This window comes from Xyrauchen texanus, chromosome 9 (assembly GCF_025860055.1).
Source record: "Xyrauchen texanus isolate HMW12.3.18 chromosome 9, RBS_HiC_50CHRs, whole genome shotgun sequence".
NCBI lineage: Eukaryota > Metazoa > Chordata > Actinopteri > Cypriniformes > Catostomidae > Xyrauchen > Xyrauchen texanus.
In genome coordinates, this window is record NC_068284.1 from 45,007,694 (window position 1) to 45,018,297 (window position 10,604).

Here is a 10,604-nt window from a genome sequence, read left to right on the forward strand (position 1 = left end):
TTTAATCTTCAATCAAATGTGAGCACATTGATTTCTCAGGATATTATTTATAGGATAAAAACTAAAAGGAAGCCAACTCAATTAATAAAATAATTTGTTTTAAATTGAATTAAAGGAATAGTCCACATGATTTCATATACTTTTGAAAAAAAAAATGAATTTCAACGTTCATTCCATTGTAAGTGCCTCACTGGAACCTGTAGAAATTAATTCTACATACCATGGAATAACTATGCACAATTTTCCACAATAATTATGCAATTATTTTTGTTTTGCTGCAAAACATGTGTTCGGTGACTGCTGAATTGTATTGAATTATAATTCCATAAATTATTTTCCTGTCATTTCAGTACAACATCCTGTAGTGAATGGCCAATTCAATTTAAATTCATGAAGGAAAGGAAGCCAGTTTTTCAATTCTGAATTATGCACAAAAAAAAAAAATCATCTACGGTTTATACGCAATGTTTGTGTGCAGGTGAGTCCAGCAGGTGGCGCTATTAAGCAACAGGCAAACAGGTGATTTCAATAATGTAAAGTTTTACTTAGTAACATTAAAATGAAAGTGATCTCTGTTTGGGACATTGAAGCACCATGTCTTATTTCAAGGAAAAGCCATGAAATCATATAAACAATTCAGGTTTTATCACTTATTTATGATAATCATTTTATGAGAATCATTATCTCAGATGCCAGATAAGATTAAGGACAATTTTGATTGCATGCATAATCAAATTGGGGAAGAACATCCACTCACCTGATAAATGCAATATGAGTCAGTGGTTACAGTTTATTATCAGGTACAAATTCAAAATGACAATATTGCAATTATTACAAAAGACAACTTGTGGCATCTAATCAGATTCTTTGATTAAAAAATAAATAAATAAAATCAAAACAAAATGAAAAATCAACAATCTGTTTTTATAAACATAACGTTTGTGAATTCAAGATTAGATATAATTGATAAATAACTGAATAATACATGGAAATCTAATATGATTTTCAATAGCAGATTTGAATCAGTTCTGCCATTTTTCTCATTCTTGCAGTAATTTCATTCTATAAAAGTGGCCTGTTTCATGAAAAGAAACATGTTAAAGACAAACACATATCTAGCTATTATAAGACAAAATGAAAACGTATGCTTTCCTTTTATGTCAATAAAGGAAACGGCCATTCAAACAACATTTGTGTGTTTTTGTATAGGCTTCATGATGTATTAGCATACAAAGCAGAAATCTCAATTAATTGACAAATTTTTAAAACATGTACATTTATTAACACTTTTATTTCTTACACATTTCATGTAGAATATTTGAATGTTGGTATTTAGATATATGCATTTTTTCTTATTGCAGAAAGTTGCATGCATTTTTTATTAAAGGTAATAAAAATAGTTCAATATCTGCACGTGTATCAGTTATACTGATGTTTAAAAAATGCATTTTCAAATAACTGTCCCTGTCCTTTGAACCTTCTTGACACAACTGCATTCATCTAAAATTGTTCAAGAGCGTCTTGTAGAAATGTTCACATGCCATCGATGCATTTCTTCACTGTTATTGTCCCAACACTGCTGAAAGACATGCAGAGACTGTCTGTATCCTAGCAAATACCTGCAAATTAACATTCTGCTTCATTTATATAACATTTTATTTCTTTCTTTCTTGGTTTCTAAGGACTCTAAAGACTCTGTATAAATTGGTTTCTCTTCAAAACAAATACACAATATTGCAGGCCTATACACCCACTCACACCACACACACACACACACACACACACACACACACACACACACACACACACACACACACACACACACACACACACACACACACACACACACACACAAACTTGTTGTGTTTCCATGTTTTATGGGGACTTTCCATAGACATAATGGTTTTTATACTGTACAAACTTTATATTCTATCCCCTAAACCTAACCCTACCCCTAAACCTAAACCTCACAGAAAACTTTCTGCATTTTTACATTTTCAAAAAAACTTTGTTTAGTGTGTTTTTTTAAAGTGATTTGAATTATGGGGACACTAGAAATGTCCTCATAAACCACTTTTATAGCATAATACCCTTGTAATTACCAGTTTGTAACATAAAAAATTGTCCTCGTAAACCACCCAAACACACACACACACACACACACACACACACACACACACACACACACACACACACACACACACACACACACACACACACACACACACACACACACACACACACACACACACACACACACAAACACACACAAACACACACACACACACACACAAACACACACACAAACACATAGAAACACACACACAAACACACAAACACACACACACACACACACTTGTTGTGTTTCCATGTTTTATGGGGACTTTCCATAGACATAATGGTTTTTATACTGTACAAACTTTATATTCTATCCCCTAAACCTAACCCAACCCCTAAACCTAACCCTCACAGAAAAGTTTCTGCATTTTTACATTTTCAAAAAACATAATTTAGTATGATTTATAAGCTGTTTTCCTCATGGGGACCGACAAAATGTCCCCACAAGGTCAAAAATTTCGGGTTTTACTATCCTTATGGGGACATTTGGTCCCCACAAAGTGATAAATACACGCTCACACACACACACACACACACACACACACACACACACACACACACACACACACACACACACACACACACACACACACACACACACACACAAATCTAAAAGATTAAATCTAGATGCCTCTTTTTAGTTTGACTCTGAATTCGTCTTTTGTACATACAGGATTTGGATCTGTGAGTTAATTGGTTTTTCGGACCCTTTATGTGCGGTGGATTTTTGTGATTGAATTCTGCATGGTGCTTTTAATTATTAACTTGCAAAGGTTTACCTTTACTAATACCATCCACACACACAGGGGTCCGTGATATCGGCCCTAATACCATCAGTTAAGGTTAATAAAAATGCAAAAAGCCTCACTGTCTCTTGGAGATAGAGTCAATATGACCATTGCTTTTGCTGAAAGAGTGTTTAGATTCATTGTTCGTTTCAGGCATATTTTGACTATTATAGTCTTGCTTAGATGGAATGATGCTATTTCTGACCTCCACTGTAGCTTTAAAGCTGTTGTAACTTTCTATGTTAAATTCTTTCTTGTATCCTGGCTTAATATGCAACTGTAAGTAAGATTTTAGTTGCTGATTTCACCTAAACGTGTAACACAGTGGCTCTGTCGCACATAATTAGTGCACAAGAGAGTATCTTTAGTGTGAGAAAGTGTGAAAAATAAAATTGCAATTATGAGATATAAAGTTGTTATTGCGAGATATAAACTATAAAAAAAGTTTAATTTACAAAGAGTTAATTTACAGAGAATTCAGTTTAAATCTCGCAATTGCAACTTTATCTTTATAAGAATTATAGAAAACTGAGTTTATGAGTTTACAGTTGAAGTCAAAAGTCATTAAAACTCATTTTTTAACCACTCCACAGATTTTATATTAGGAAACTATAGTATAGGCAACTCATTTAGGACATCTACTTTGTGCATGACTCAAGTCATTTTTCCAACAAGTGTTTACAGACCGATTGTTTCACTTTTAATTGATTATATCACAATTCCAGAGGGTCAGATGATTACATCCAATAAGTTAATGTGCCTTTAAGCAGCTTGGAAAATTCCAGAAAATTATGTCGAGCCTTTAGATAATAATCCTCTGATAAGCTAATTGGCTAATTGCAGTCAGTTGGAGGTGTACCTGTGGATGTATTTTAAGGCCTACCTTCAAACTCAGTGCCTCTTTGATTGACATCATGGGAAAATCAAAAGAAATCAGCAAAGACCTCAGAAATAAGTGTTTGGTTCAATCCGTTTGGAGCAATTTCCAAATGCCTTAAGGTACTACGTTCATCTGTTCAAAAAAATAGATCACAAGTATAAACATCATGGGACCACGCAGCCATTATACTGCTCAGAAAGGAGACTCATTCTGTCTCCCAGAGATGGTGCAAAACGTGCAAATCACTTCCAGAACAACAGCAAAGTACCTGGTGAATATGCTGGAGGAAACAGGTAGTGAAGTATCTATATCCACAGTAAAACGAGTCCTATATCGATATAACCTAATGGGCTACTCGGCAAGGAAGAAGCAACTGCTCCAGAATCGCCATAAAAAAGCCAGACTACAGTTTGCAAGTGCACATGGGGACAAAGATATTTTTGGAGAATTGTCCTCTGGTCTGATGAAACAAAAATTTAACTGTTTGGCCAAAGTGACCATCATTATGTTTGAAGGAAAAAGGGTGAGGCTTAACAAGCCAAAGAACACCATCCCAACCGTGAAGCATGGGGGTGGCAGCATGTTGTGGGGGTGCTTTGCTTCAGGAAGGACTGGTGCACCTCACAAAATAGATGTCATCATGAGGAAGGAAAATTATGTGGATATATTGAAGCAAAATCTCAATACATCAGCCATGAAGTTAAAGCTCAGTCACAAATGGGTCTTCCAAATGGACAATGACATCAAGCATACCTCCAATGTTGTGGCAAAATGGACAACAAAGTCACGGTATTGGAGTGGCCATCACAAAGCCCTGACCTCAATCTGACATAAAATATGTGGGCAGAACTGAAAAAGTTGTGCGAGCAAGGAGGCCTACAAACCTGACTCAGCTACACCAATTTTGCTGGCCAAAATTCCAGCAACTTATTGTGAGAGGCTTGTGGAAGGATACCCAAAATGTCTGACCCAATTTAAAGGCAATGCTACCAAATAATAACAAAGTCCATGTAAACTTTTGACTCACTAGGAATGTGATATAAATAAAAGCTGATATAAATCATACTCTCTACTATTATTCTGACATTTCACATTATTAAAATAAAGCAGAGATCCAAACTGACCCTAAGACAGGGAATGTTTTCCACTATTAAACGTCAGGAATTTTGAAAAACTGAGTTCAAATGTATTTGAATAATTTGCATGTAAACTTCTGACTTCAACTCTCTCTCTCTCTCTCTCTCTCTCTCTCTCTCTCTCTCTCTCTCTCTCTCTCTCTCGCTCTTTCTATATATATATATATATATACTCGTATATAAACAAAAGTTTCCATAATCAATAAGTCAAAATAGCTAGACATGAAGTCATGATTGCGAGACATAAACTCACAATTGCGAGTTTATATCCTGTGATTGCGAGAAATAAAGTTGTAATTGCGAGATATAAATTCGCAACTGCAAGAAAGAAGTCGCAACTGCCATAAATGATGTCACAATTGCGAGTTTATATCCTGTGACTGCGAGAAATAAAGTTACAATTGCAAAAAACAGTCAAAATTACGAGATATAAAGTCGGAATTCTGAGATATAAACTTACAAATGCAAGTTATCATGTTGTAATTGTGAGAAATAAAGTCACAGTTGCTAGAAATTTAGTCACTACTGCAAACTAAACTCACAATTGCGAGTTTATATCTCGTAGTTGCAAAGAATTAAGTTGGAATTACGTCGTAATTGCTAGATATAAACTTACAAATGCAAGTTATCATCTTGTAACATGTGAAAAATAAAGTTGCAACTGCAAGATATAAAGTCCACATATCGCATTTTTTTTTCTTTTTACAATAACAGTATAAATAATCCCTGGGTCTGGGATTAATTCATGTCAGCAGTGTGTATGAGTTATGTAATACTTTCCTCTTCTTTCTGAAGAGTACAACAACCTGCAGTACACAACAATAGTTAGTCTTATCCTCTATGATAACAGCTGGAACAAATGCAGGATAAGCCTTCACATTGCACAGATTGGTGTGTCTTCTGGTCAAACCCTTTTTAAGAGCAGCATGCGTGTATGAATGCCAAAGTGCATGCACAGGCAGTGTCCATACCTTGCATGAGGATTTCAGAATGTAAATAGACAAATCTGATTAATAAATAAAGCATAACTGGAACTAAATGAAGTCTCCTGAGCTTTGAAAGAGCAACCTTGGAGCAATAAAATTGTCATGTCGATGGCAGCAGACATTTACATTACAGTGATCTCATTCTCTGCTGTTATCTTCAAGGTGAAGTATTGCATCTTGTCAATTTATTCTGATGAGATCAGCATCAACTGTTCACTGATAAACAGAACTCAGAACCCGGGATGATTTAACCCATCAGCCAAATGCCTGAACACTGCCAATCCAATTGAATCATGATTTATTATCTGGAGTTTAACTAGGGTTTCAACTTTGTCCCAGAACAAAGAGTAGTGTTAAAGCAAGTAACATACACACTCACACACACACTGAGAGAATTACCCTTAAGACCATGCAGCACTGACATACTCCATTTGTCTCTCTGGATTTATTCATTTTGACTGCTTACTTGTATTGCTGTAGAACGTTCCAGTGCCTGGAATATGGCATTTCTCTCAGACAAGGTGAAGTATTGCATTCTCTTTGTTTTTACTTACTTAAAATGGTTTTACTTGGTTATCAAACGGTGAGTTTATGCTTTTTCAGTTTCTACAGTTAAGCTTAGTCTATCTTTTATCATTTAATCGAGACATTTTATTTTCTCAACTCCTATGGCTCACAGTACCAGAGCCATAACTGCTAACAATATTGAGTGACCACCATGCAGCAACCCCAAGTATTAATATTAGTAATAACAATTATGGGTTTTTTATTATTTGATTCTTAAACCCCCAATCTTACAGTAAATATGTGCCCAGCTAGTAGTTCATTATTACTACGCTAAGCCTAACCCTAAAGCACTTTAACATTTCAAACCCGTCTCTGTAAGCTGTAAACACTGTGTCTCTGTGGCACTATGAAAATTCTGCTGTTTTTTCTTTTTTAGCGCCCCGTCTCAAGAGAGACAATAACAAAGACTCGATCAATGGCGTGTGTTGGGGATGGGACTATCTGTTTGTTTGACCAATGGCAGAAAGGGTCGTATTCAGAAAGCTGTTTTTATTTATTTTGTTTTTTTTTGCAATTCGGTGGCGCTAGAAATAAAATACTTCAGTTTTAAACTATTTCACCAATTTTAAATTTGTGGTTAGAGCATTGCTATTTATCATCCTGAGTCCCGAGCATGACTGTTGTGTGCATTTGACATTTTGATGATTTTGATTTGTAACTAATAGCACCAAATAAAGAAGCAAAATTATAATGAATTATCTTTTTTTCCTAGAGCAAATAGTTTTCCTAAAAATGAATGTCAACATATGTGGACAGCGAGAGTACGTTGTGAAATTGTAAATAACACTAAGTCTGATTATTTTAATCAAATTGTTTATTGTTTCCAGGAGTGTTGGTTATTCATGTTTTTGAGACGTTACAGACATTATAGCTGAATACATAATTATTATTCAAAGAAATGTCCAGTATCATCCAATCACTGCCAACCATGTTAAAATAAAATGTTGAACTGTAAAATTCTGAATCTATGTATTTATCATTGTCCCATGTCAATCAAACATATTGAGTGATCCAAACATCATCTACAGCCTGAAACTGAACTTTTGGTTGGATTTTAGGATTGAATGCATAACAAAGCTATACGATGCTTCCTTGCTGTTGTGGGAGTAAGTGAGGACCCAAAAGCGAATTAACAAAAGGAGTCTTTTAATGTAGGTTCAAGTTGCCAATAATGAAAAACATAAATCTCTCCTTGAGAGAATAAAAGTGAACATAAACAACCCGCAGAGTGGGCGATGCAAAAAACAGAAAACTTCTTAATACGCTGAGAGGCGAAACAATGTAGCAGCCGAGGGTAGCAGTGAGCGGCAACTGGCTGTAGGTCTCCCCCAGGGTTGACAAGGGTCGAGGAAGCAATAGTGGTAGTCCGCTTCTCTCGCAGCGCCAGGCGAGCTGGACAGAATACAAATAACGGGTGTTAGGAGTGAACAGGTAGTTATGTGAGGCGGATGCCTACAGGACAGGACAGGACAGGACAGGACAGGACAGGACAGGACAGGACAGGACAGGACAGGACAGGACAGGACAGGACAGGACAGAGCATATATTCCTAGGAGAGAGAAACTCAAGTGAGAATTCGACAAAGGAAGCAGCGAAAACAGAGAAAGAAGTAGAGAAGACAATCAGAGGAAAACGGGAACAGGTGGGAAGAGAATTAGCGGAGTATTCAGGGAAGATAGGGAACAGCTGGAGAAGGAGAGAAGAGGGAAAGGAGAGGTAACGAAAGAGGGCAGCAGAGGGCGACAGAGTAAAGAGAAAGAACAGGGACAAGACATACCATGACAAAACATAACACGACATAACACTTGCTCCCTATTAAGTGAATGACTTAACCTCCAGTGTGCTGTCTTTTTGCACTGGTCTCATAACAGTTCAAAATGCACTCTGCAAGCACAATTTTTCAGCTTTTCATGAACCCATTTATTCTCAATGTGAAAATGCACAGTAAATATATAGGAATGGATTTACTAAAGATAATGAATAGAATCATAATGCACAAAAATAACAAAATTAATCATGTATCATAAAATAAAGCTAAATGACCCACAGATGTGTTAGAGTTGAAATCAGGGCTGGACTGGTAATCTGGCATACCAGGCATTTTTCCAGTGGGCTGACGCACTATGGGGCCATAGTGGGGTGGAATGGCCATAGGGAGAACCAAGCGGGCTGGTGGGTCGGCCGTGAAGCTAAAATGAGCCGTCGCGTTATGCAGAACGGACCACAAAACGCCACTGCAATATGCAGAAAAGGACACTCTGTTCCTAGTCCAGCCCTGGTTGAAATGTATTCAAAATAACTAACATGTTTTTTCTACTTTTGAGGAAATTTGGTGCCAGTGTCCACATATGTGGACATCATGATTATTGCGCACATTTCAAACGAAACCTCTTTACAACCAAACAGGTTTCAATGAAAAAAACGTAAAAGATGTTTCTTACCAGTGGCACTTGTGTTGGCGCTGCGTCCATAGGAGCGCTTCAAGGAAATCGATGGCATACTGTTGTGTCACGTGACTCGGTGTGGCAGAAGTTTAACCTTTAAATGACAGTCTAGAGTCTTGTGAACACGCTTCAGTCCGTTTTGATTGATTTAAATTTGATCTAACCCTAAAGTGCTACATTATTATAATATCTTAACTTGTTGTGAAACCAGAATATCCCTTTAATCTAGTTGCAAATGAACAGAAACTGTTGCATTGGTTGATAGTCTTCTTATATTTCACATTTGCAAAGCTCTAAATGGCAATTTCAAGATATAAAGCTGCGATTGTGTAATATGAACTCACAATAATGAGATTGTATAAATAACATAAACTTACAACTGCAGGTTTGTAACTCATAATTGTGAGAAATAAAGGTGTTCTCGCAATTGCGAGGTAACACTTAAAATCAAGGGCGTAGGTTTGGCTTGAACATGGGGGGTTGCAGTGTGAAGCATTTACATGTTTCCTTTGACCATGGTATGGGGGGTAACCTCCCCCCATCACCTTCAGTGGCATTGGTAACCGAAAACTACTGTGTTTGAATGATGCAACATCCAGGCCACTAGGTGTCAGTGTAAGCCAATGTAAGCCACTTCAACATACTTCTAAAAATTACTGAGTGCACCTTTAAATTCAAAATGTTTTAGCGGTTGGATCATACTGGGCTGAAGATCACTGTATCACTGCAATATATCAAAATATCACTGCATCACAACATCATATTATTTACAGTCAGTATTCTTGTGCTTTGTGCTAACTACAATATTTTTTCTGTAAGAGAGTTGAAACATTGAGTGTATAAGTGTAACCATAATTAAATAATGTACTAATCAAGACTGTAAGAAAAACTTCCCTCTGTTTAAACTGATCCCACTCTAAAATCGACGACAGTAGGTCGAAAGTTCTTCAGTTGAAATCGGTCTCTGCTTACTGAAATTTGAAAGTGTTGTTTGGCATATGGGCACGCGTGAGCTCCAGTTTCTGGGTGAAATGTCCACAGCGTGGTGCCAAAAGCGAGTTGTAAAGCAAGTTGTTTTTAGCTGTCAATGATGTACAAAAGGAATGCATATTAACCATACGCCCTAACACAAACCCTAACCCTAAACCTAGCCATCAGTGGAGTAAAAATGTAATTTAAAGGGGAAAATGCAACCTCGGAATTGCGTCCTTTGTTGATTATGTGAACACTATTTCTTCCTGGATTCAACAAGACCTGAACCCATGTCTCTAAGACTGCTTATGCAACATGCTATCAGTAGCACCAGAGGAAAAGGTAAACACATTTGCAATGATGCAACAATGTCGGCAGAATGTGGTTGATGTGAGGGTACCGGATCATTCGGTGGCAACATGTCGAGTTCACATGTGATCTTGCTTGTTTGAATCATGTGGTCAAAAAATTGTGATGTAACTCCCTGAAATACAACCAATAAAAACCCATTTTAATTAGGGGGTCGGGGGATGTTACAACATAACCGGGTTGAACAGAATGAGACAAATTCTGAATTTGATCAGAAACTGCATAAAGCAGTTTAGAAAACACAGCATATAGTATGTAATGAAATAATTATATTTATATTTCAATACAAGCAGAATTTAGTTGTTATATGTTTTAGTTCATGTTGAAATCTCTGACATTAGACA